The 10,489-nt window shown below is 42.6% G+C and overlaps 1 non-coding gene across 1 annotated transcript; it reads right to left on the reverse strand.

The window, feature by feature from the left end:
• Window positions 1-779: 779 nt before the first annotated feature.
• LOC148789846 (small nucleolar RNA R71) lies at window positions 780-886 on the reverse strand. Its single transcript, XR_016079962.1, has one exon. It is a non-coding gene; the product is annotated as a small nucleolar RNA R71 (small nucleolar RNA).
• Window positions 887-10,489: the final 9,603 nt, after the last annotated feature.

Below are 10,489 nucleotides of genomic sequence, written 5' to 3' on the forward strand. Positions count from 1 at the left end.
ACAATTATTATTTGTTATTTTATCTATGGACCAACAATACCAAAAAAGTTGCAGGTTTGAACTCAGTTGAATTGAATCTAAATTCGGATGCTACAGATAAGATGTGCATATTGGAACCTTGAATAAGATGTTGGTTCAGATCTACTTTTAGTATAGTCAGCTTCATTTATTTGTGTTAGGACGTAGGTTTTTGTATTCCAATAATTCACTATACATTTTCAGTTGTAATAGGATTAGTTATTTATATTCTTTTGTGAATATTGGTCTTTTTATTGCTTTGACCGTTACAGTCTATGACAAGCTGACCTGAACTGGAGGAGATCCTTTATGACCCAGAGATTGAACGGACTCTCCGTGTCCGTTTGAGAGCTGCTAGGCAAGTCACACAAGAAGCACAAGAAATGGCTGAATAAAGAACTATGATGGATTACGCCAAACCCACCCTTACCGGGGCTGCCTCCAACATTATTAGGCCAACTATTGCTGCCAATAACTTCGAAATTAAACTGGCCATAATCCATATGATACAAAATACGGTTCAATTTTGTGGTATGGCCCATGAGGATCCGAATGCCCATTTTGCTAACTTTTTATAACTCTGTGACACCTTCAAACACAATGGGGTAAGTGATGATGCTATACGGCTATGGTTATTCCCATTTTCTTTGAAGGATAAAGCCAAAGCTTGGCTAAACTCATTACTGGCAGGATCAATAGCCACGTGGGATGAAATGGCTAGCCAATTCCTCTCTAAATATTTTCCTTCTTCTAAAACTGCAAAAATGAGAAATGATATTACTACCTTTTTCCAGCAAGAGGGGGAATCTCTCTATCAGTCCTGGGAACGTTACAAGGAGCTACTAAGGAGGGTTCCTCACCATGGCCTTTCGATATGGCTACAGGTGCAAACTTTTTATAATGGTCTGACCGATTCAAACAAGACCATCTTAGATGTAGCAGCCGGGGGATCCATAAACAATAAGACTCCTGAGGTTGCCCATGCACTAATAGAAGAAATGGCAGCCAATAATTACCAGTGGCATTCTGAAAGAACTCAAGTAAGAAAGCAGCATGGCCTGCATAATGTTGACACATACACGGCTTTATCTGCTCAACTTGGAGCACTCAGCAAGAAGTTAGATGAAATGCAGATAGCAGCCATGCATGTACAGCCCATGATATGTGATTTGTGTGGGGGAGGCCACATCAGTATTGAATGCCAAGTTGGCAATCAGTTTAGGCCATTTACGGAACAAGTCGACTTTGTCAGCAATTTTCCAAGATAGCAGGGGTACCAACATCATCATGCCTTTCATCCGGGATGGAGGGGACACCCAAACCAATCCTGGTCAAATCAGCATGCATCCAAGCCCTTCCACCAAAATTATCATCAGCCGGAACCCAAATCCAACCTAGAGGAGCTAATGACAAAATTCATAGCTAGTGCTGAAACCAGGTTCCAGAATCAGGAAGCTTCAATTAAAAACCTGGAAAATCAAGTTGGGCAATTGGCACAGTTAATCTCATCAAGACTACCGAGAACTATTCCAAGAAACACTGAGGTGAATCCACGTGAACATGTAAAAGCTATCACTTTAAAGAGTGGTAAGGAGTTGCCCGAGGTAGAGAAGAAAGACAAGGCTGAACCCAAGGCAGAAACAAGCCTTGGATCCGGACAGTAGAAGAAAGAACAACCTGAAGCACAACAAGGGATCCACCAATAGCCACAAGTTCCATTTCCTAATAGGCTGAAGCAACAAAAGATGGAGAAGGAATTTGGTAAGTTCCTTGAAATATTTAAAAGTTTACATATTAATATTCCTTTTGCTGATGCTTTAGCCCAGATGCCACACTATGCAAAATTTTTGAAGGAACTATTGGCAAACAAAAGGAAACTGGGAGATGTGCACAATTGCATTAAATGAAGAGTGTTCGACAATCCTTCTGAATAAGCTAACTCAAAAGCTTAAAGATCTAGGGAGTTTCACTATCCCTTGCACTATAGGCAACTTAAAATTTGAAAAAGCTTTATGTGATTTGGGAGATAGCATCAATTTAATGCCTTATTCAATTTTCAAGAAATTGGGATTGGGGGAGCCCCAACCCACTAGAGTGGCATTACAATTGGCTAATAGATCCATTAAGCATCCTAGGGGGATCATTGAAGATGTGTTGGTTAAAGTAGACAAATTCATTTTTCCAGTTGACTTCATTGTATTAGACATGCAAGAAGATGTGGAGGTCTCACTTATCCTAGGGAGACCTTTCCTGGCTACCGGGAAAGCAATGATTGATGTCCAACAAGGACAACTCAGCCTTAGGATACAAGATTAGGAGATAATTTTTAAAATGTCTGATGCCATGAAACATGCACCCTCTAGTGATGACTCTTGCTTTATGATTGATGCCATTGATATTGCAATTAATGAATGCTTCCAGGTGAGTAGAATAACAGATCCTCTTGAACTCTGCCTCCAGCAGGGAGAACTTGAAAAGGGCGACAATGAAGAAATCAACCTCATGATAGCATATCTAAATGATAAGCCTCAATTCAAGGGGAAGGGATTTCTCAAATTAGAAATTTTAGGCAAAGTGCCTGGATCATCTGGCAAGCCATCATCTCAAGAACCCCCCACCCTTGAATTGAAGCAATTACCTCCCCATTTGGAGAATGCTTTCCTTGAGGAACCATCAGCTCTCCCTGTAATAATTTCTGCATCCTTGAACCCATTACAAAAAGAAAAATTGTTAAGAGTGTTGCGAGAACACAAAAATGTTATAGCTTGGAAGGTAGAGGATATCAAGGGCATTAACCCATCAATCTACACTCACAGAATTTTGATGGAAGAAGACAGTAAACCTTCTGTTCAGCCCCAAAGACGCCTGAACCCAAACATGAAAGAGGTGGTAAAGGCTGAAGTGATTAAGCTCTTAGATGTCGGGATCATTTATCCTATCTCTGACAGTTCTTGGGTGATCTCTGTACAAGTCATGCCCAGGAAAGGGGGTATTACTGTTGTTCCAAATGAGAAAAATGAACTCATCCCGACTAGAACTATCACCGGGTGGCGTGTATGTATTGACTATAGAAAATTAATTGAAGCTACCTGTAAGGACCACTTCCCTCTCCCACTCATGGACCAAATCTTAGAGAGGCTAGCTGGGCATGAGTATTATTGTTTCTTGGATGGATATTCAGGGTACAATCAGATCCCAATTGCACCGGAGGACCAAGAAAATACCACTTTCATTTGCCCTTATGGTACCTTTGCATACCGAAGGATGCCCTTTGGGTTGTGTAATGCCCCATCAACCTTTCAACGATGCATATGATGTCCATATTTTCTGATATGTTAAAAAATTTATTGAGATCTTTATGGATGATTTTTCAGTTTTTGGCTCTTCATTTGATGCATGCTTGAATAATCTAGAATAGGTGCTTAAGAGATGCGAAGAGACACATCTGGTATTAAATTGGGAAAACTGTCATTTTATGGTGCAAGAAGGCATAGTGCTTGGACACAAGATTTCCCAAAGAGGTATAGAAGTCAACAGAGCTAAGGTGGAGGCAATTGAAAAATTGCCACCGCCATCATCTGTCCGTTCTGTAAGAAGCTTCTTGGGGCATGTCGGATTCTATAGGAGGTTTATTAAGCACTTTTCAAAAATAGCCAAGCCACTGTCTACTTTGCTTAAAAAAGAAGTGGCTTTTGACTTTTCACCTGAATGCCTTCATGCTTTCAACACCTTGAAAGACAAATTGATCCATGCACCTATCATGATAGCACCGGATTGGACACTTCCACTTGAATTGATGTGTGATGCGAGTGATTCTACCATAGGAGCTGTTTTGGGACAAAGAATGAACAAACATTTTCATCCGATTTACTATGCTAGCAGAACCTTGAATGGAGCTCAACTAAATTACACCACAACTGAAAAGGAGCTACTAGCGGTAATCTTTGCACTTGATAAGTTTCGTTAATATCTGATTCTGTCCAAGGTTATTGTGTACACAGACTACTCGGCATTGAGGCACTTGCTGACCAAGAAAAACTCAAAACCAAGACTATTCAAATGGATCCTATTATTGCAAGAGTTTGACATTGAGATTAGAGACATGAAGGGTGTTGCAAACCTGGCTGCTGATCATCTCTCCCAATTGGACAAGGTAAGCTCAAAAGAGGAGATAACCAGCAACATTCGAGAAGAATTTCCAGATGAACAGCTAACTGTACTCAATTCAGGAATACTCATCTCCTTGGTATGCTGATTTTGCAAATTATCTAGTTGCCCAAGTCCTTCCTCCTAACTTTTCATATCAATAGAAAAGGAAATTCCTTTCTGATATAAAATACTATTTGTGGGAGGAACCCTTTTTGTACAAATTGTGTGCAGGTCAGATCATAAGGAGATGTGTTCCTGAGGAGGAGATGGAGTCGGTACTCCAATTTTGCCATTATAAAGAAGCAGGAGGACACTTTGGAGCTACCCGCACTGCAACCAAGGTTTTGCAATCAGGTTTTTATTGGTCCACACTGTTCAAAGATGCCCATAGGTATGTGTCCACATGTGACAAATGCCAAAGATCGGGAAATGTTTCCTGATGTGGATATAGATTTCATGGGACCCATAGGTTTGTGTTCTACTGATTCTGCTTCACCTCACACCGTATCATCCTCGGTGGAAGCAGTCATTGGTCTTCTCCTTGGGCGTGAACACCTTCTTGGGGGTTACTGTTACTCTGTTACCGATGGAAAGGACTATTACACCATCGTCATAGATTGCGATGATGTCGAACCACCCGCAAACAAAAAGGCCATCCCTGAGGTATGAGTTTTTTTAGTTTTTTGATTTCTATTTGCTTTGCCTTCTAAATTGTTTACCAAGCTTGTTCTTTAAGAAAGTGCATTATGAACTGCAATCCCCTTCCAAATATATCTGTGTAATCCTTTGCAAATGCACATACATATTACCTCTTTTCTGCCAAGAAAGTCATCATAATCCTCTAACAAAGAACTCTAGGTAATGTTTCAACCAACACTATTTCATTGCATCATTCTCACAAACCGATGTCATTGCAGTAATGCCATCGGATAATAAACCAATCCCTAAGCATGATACAAAGGTATGACATTGAATTGAATCACAATTATACCAAACAGAAAACCCAAAAGCAAATATAAAATAATGATAGGAGTTGAAGGAGGATGTCTTAGAGTACTACGATGAAGTCACAGCACCTCCCAGGTGCATGATGGATTCCGTCGACACGATAGAGGAACGTTTAAAAGAAATCGACCTAGCGGCTGACAAAACAGAGAATAGACTGCTATACATATCAGCCAAATTAGGATTTGAGGACAGAAAAAAGCTTATCGCACTACTGAAAGGTAAGGAACTCTCCTTATCACAAAACTTAAAGACATGTAAACTAGTTTAATCTGTGTATTTTCACAAAGTTCCAGGATGTTTTCGCCTGGTCATACGACCAGATGCTGGGACTAGACCTAGATCTCATTAGAAACTCACTGTGCATAGATCCCAAGTTCCGGACAGTGAAGCAACCGCAAAGGATTTTCAAGCCAGAAGTAACCTTGAAGATTAAAGAGAAAGTTGAGCGGTTCTTGAAAGTAGGTTTCATTAAGCCAATAGCACACCCCCAGTGGCTAACCAACATAGTACCGGTAAAGAAGAAGAATGGGCAGCTCAGGTTAGTGTTTCTCACCTAGTCATTTAGCGATAGTACTTTACCCAAAAACTAACCTCACCTTATCGCAAGTGTTGTATCGACTTTAGAGACCAAAACAAGGTCTGTCCAAAAGATGAGTTTCCTCTGCCTAATATGGAAGTCTTGATAGATTCAACCGCTGGACATGAGCTTTTCTCCTTAGATGCTTATAGTGGATACAATCAGATCTTCAGGGACCCCACAGATGCACCCCACATAGCCTTTAGGGCACCGATTGGGAATTTCTATTACAAGATGATGCCCTTTGGCCTGAAGAATGCCAGAGCCACATACCAAAGAGCGATGACTAGTGTCTTCCATGACATGATACACAAGGAAATCGAATGTTATGTGGATGACAAAGTAGGTAAAGCGAAGAAAATGAGGACCACCCTGAAGTTTTGAAATAAGTATTCACCCAATGCAGGGCTTTTAAGCTAAGGCTCAACCCATTGAAATGTGTATTTGGAGTACAATCAGCAAAGTTCTTGGGTTATAGAGTAAACTAAGCAGGGATACACCCAGATGAGAGCAAGGTGAAGGCTGTTCTAGACCTCCCACCCCTGGCCAATGAATCTCAACTAGAAACCTTCTTAGGAAAAGTATCATATCTGAGGAGATTCATTCCAGACCATGAACATGAAGCGCTACCATTAATGAAACTAGTCAAGAAGTTTGTAGAGTTCAAGTGGACCAAGGAGCACCCACAGACATTCAAAAATTTAAAAGCGGCCTTGGCTAAGACCCCAACCATGTCATCGAACAAGGACGGGCGTGAATTCAGGATATACATCACAGCGGGCTCAGAGGCCATAGGATGCCTATTGGCATAGGAAGATGATGACGGAGTGGAATTTCCAATATATTATGCCAGTAGGACCTTTACGCCAGTTGAGAAGAATTATTCCCATATGGAACAATAGTGTTTAGCGTTGGTTTTTGCCACACAAAAATTTAGGCACTACATCCTAGGTCACAGAGGCTAGTTTGCAACCTTGAGGTAGATTTCAAGCATCAAAATAGAGCCAAGAACAGGTTTGCCGACGCACTAGCTACTATAGGATCCAAAATACAGTCCAACAAAAAGTCCAAAGAGATCACCATCTAGTCGATAGATAAGCAATGAACCGTCAAATTGAAAGATTGGGTAGAAGGGGATGATGTAAAAAGGACGAATGTTTGGAGATACGAAATAGTCTAGAAATTGAACAGTCGGACCATAGGGACACAAGACAGCAAATTGCTTGCAAAGTTCCAACTAGTGAATGGGGTATTGTACCAAAGACAGTCGGACGGGGTGAGAATGAGATTCTTAGGGAAAGATGAGGCCGAAGTAGTCCTAAATGAAGTACATAAGACCCATTGTGTGGACATCACAAGTGCCCTATTCTGAAAATTACAAAGGTTAGGGTATTGCTGGCCTATGATGAAGTCAAACTCCACCAAGGTACAACGAGAATGCGATAAGTGCATCCCACAAGTAGATGGAAGAGAATGCCTTGTGGTTTGTGAGGAGGACTGGAGGAGAATGTATATAAACTATCTGCAAGATCATACACTGCCCATTGATACTACATTAAGGATAAGGCTATTATCTAAGGCTAGGCAGTTCTACCTCCAAGAAGGGATGCTATATAGGAAGTCACATACGGGGAAACCCTTGCGATGCCTGGATGGCGATGAGATTGAAGAGATACTAGAGATAGCCCATAGCTTCAAACTAGCTGCCCACTAGGGATAGCTATTACTATACAATCATATCCTACACTCAGGATTCTATTGGCCAACCATGATGGAGGATACTCAAACACATATACGCAAATGCCACAAGTGCCAAATCCATGTTGAGAGGATCTACAAACCCGCCAACAACCTTCTCCCCATTATCACACCTTGGCCCTTCCATACCTGGGGAGTAGACCTCATAGGCAAGATACATCCCCCTTCCAGAGGGTACTACTTTATCATAGTGGCCACAGACTACTTCACCAAATGGACAGACACCGTACCCTTGCGAAGAATCTACATAGAAAACATAGCCAACTTCCTAAGACAAAGTATAGTTCACAGATTTGGAGTTTCAATGAGGATTCTGACAGACAACGGCCTATCCATTAAAAATCAGGAAGTCCGCGACCTTCAAGGGAATACAGTGCAAGATTTGGGACATCAACAACATACTACCCATAAGGAAATGGACAAGTAGAGTCCACAAACAAGACTCTACTAAGGATGTTGAGTAAAACAGTGGTCGACAATCAAAAGGGTTGGGTAGAAAAGCTGTCAGAAACCCTCTGGGCCTGTCGCACCACTATTAGGAAGAGCACACTGGCAACACCCTACTCATTAGTATAAGGCCAGGAAGTAGTACTACCAGCAAAAATACGGGCCGTATTTGCTCGAGTAGCCCCTTCAACGGGTAAGAAATATGAGCTGCATCTTCCCTCGGGTAGTGGTTTGATCTACCTAGGCCTTGTGAAGCACGATTTCATGGAGGAGCTCATCATAGAGCTCCCTAAGATTAGCAGAAATACACTTGATATGTTGGAGATGTTGGGCAGATATGGCGCTCCCGATGGGAAATGCCTACAAGGCAGCCACATCCTCTACCATGAAGGTAAATCCCCCAAACGCCCCAACAAAGGTGTGGGTACGACAACACCAGTGTTCCAACAAAAAGACCTATGTACTTCACTCCCTCCCCACTGGTAAGATCCATATAACAATTTATGAACCTAATTAAGCCAGAATCCTGTAGCATCCGACAATACATGGGATTCTCGAGGATATACCTCGCCTAAGCAGTATAGCTATTAGGGGATTTCGAACTATCCGTCTTGGACTCCTGGCACTTATAGGACATAGATTGCTCTGAATGCCCACATAGACACAACAACTTGGTAGCGTGAATGGGATCGAATATGCCCTCCACACCCCTCGACATGAGTACCGAAGGCCGGAAACCCAATTCCCCTTCGGCTGCTATAGCTGTTTCCCTCTCTAGTACTAGCTCTGTTGTGTCCACTTCCCTGACAAAATCAAAGAAAGGACATCTGTCCTCTTTTCCCCTTTCTTTTGATGGAGTGCCATGATAAAAAAACAAGAGTAAGATAAAATACTTCTCAGGCGGGCCACAGTCTCCTTATAAAATACTTCTCAGGCGCCAGAAGGGGAAACAACGTCAAGGAAGATGAAACGGTGCAAGTACGGGCACCCACCCATTGGTTAACGAAAAGGCAAATTGTGTTGACTTACAAAAATACCCTCCAAAGGGTGGGACATATCGGCGCATTAATTCAAAAGCAGTGCCACATCATCAACCGCCACTTTAAAAGATAGGATATCGGGACCATGCCTCACGCACAAGTCAGCACATTTAATACAAAATGATGGCAAAAAAACACCTAATGATAACCGCCACATCACCATCACCTCACACATCGTCGTCTCCAATAGATACCAAACACAACATGTCATCAGGCACCGCACATCCATCCCACATCGTAGTCCCACATCGAGAACCGTCTAACGCACAGGGGGCTCGTCACCCACACCAGCACAGAACACATTAGTGACTCCTTCTAATCCCCTTACCGTCGATGGCCTAGGGGGCTGACCATTAACAGAAAGGGGTAACACACATTGCAATACCCCGTGCCTATTGCTAATCCACTCCCTGAAAATTGCTAGGGGGTGCTGAAATATAGAAACTCAGGATGAACTTGCCCATCGCCAGAAAGGAGCATCACTCAAGGCAATTCCTAGTGTCTTTTGCTAATTTCCTTTCTGTCAACGGTCAAGGGGGTAGAAACGCACAAAGATAGTGTAGCATTGACCTTTGACAGGAAGGAAATCAGCAAAAGACAGGGGGCTAAACTATGGAATACAAGAAATCCCCACCACAAACACAAAGCGCACAATGTCTTTACAAAACCAAAAAATAGGGTAAATCCCCAGACCCAATGCACGCAAACGAACCCCTCACAAGACCTGAATAATGAGAAAGCGAGTGCTTATCGACAAGCTCCCACTTACCGATAAGCAGGGGGCTAATGTAGATATATAGTGTTCATCCAGACCCTTAGAGAACATTAAACACTGTAATGATACCACACAGACGCATGCGAACAGCCTACAGTCAACTTTCCCTCTACGATGAACCCATGATGCACCACTGGCCTGTGATGAGCCCACAGCGCACATCGCAGAACCACGATAAACTCACGGTTCATCTCACACTTTCGACGGGCCTGCTCGCAGCTCGAGCTAAGAAAAACCTAGGCCGAACCCACATTAAGACCCGCACATGCTCAAACCGACGATAAACCCACGATCCGCTACGGAATGTGGCAAGACACCACGTAGGGCTAACAAGATATCGCCTGCCAGGCGGTGATGTCACTAATGCCATGTCAATTAAGTAGGGCGCACAAGAGGTGGTAGAACACTTGAGTAATGAGGGCTCCTGAGTGAAAGGAAATCTAATCCTCAAGAAGATCCCCATGAGACACGTGGCGAAACTCCAGTGGTGCACTTAATGATTGACAACAAACACAATACCCCATTTCCTAATAGGAGATGAGCATTTTTATCTCCTACCATTTAGGATCTCGGGATCTCCCCCATAAATAGAGATCCTCCTCGTATTGAAAGTCATTCTGCACTCGAGCACCCTTGACCTCGAACTCCCAACTCTACCACTCAAAACCAGCACCCAAACCCAAGAATCCATTCTCTCTTCAGTTCCCGGTCTTTCTT

This window comes from Nelumbo nucifera, chromosome 8, assembly GCF_055504915.1.
Source record: "Nelumbo nucifera cultivar China Antique chromosome 8, China Antique-T2T, whole genome shotgun sequence".
In the NCBI taxonomy this organism is placed as follows: Eukaryota; Viridiplantae; Streptophyta; class Magnoliopsida; order Proteales; family Nelumbonaceae; genus Nelumbo; species Nelumbo nucifera.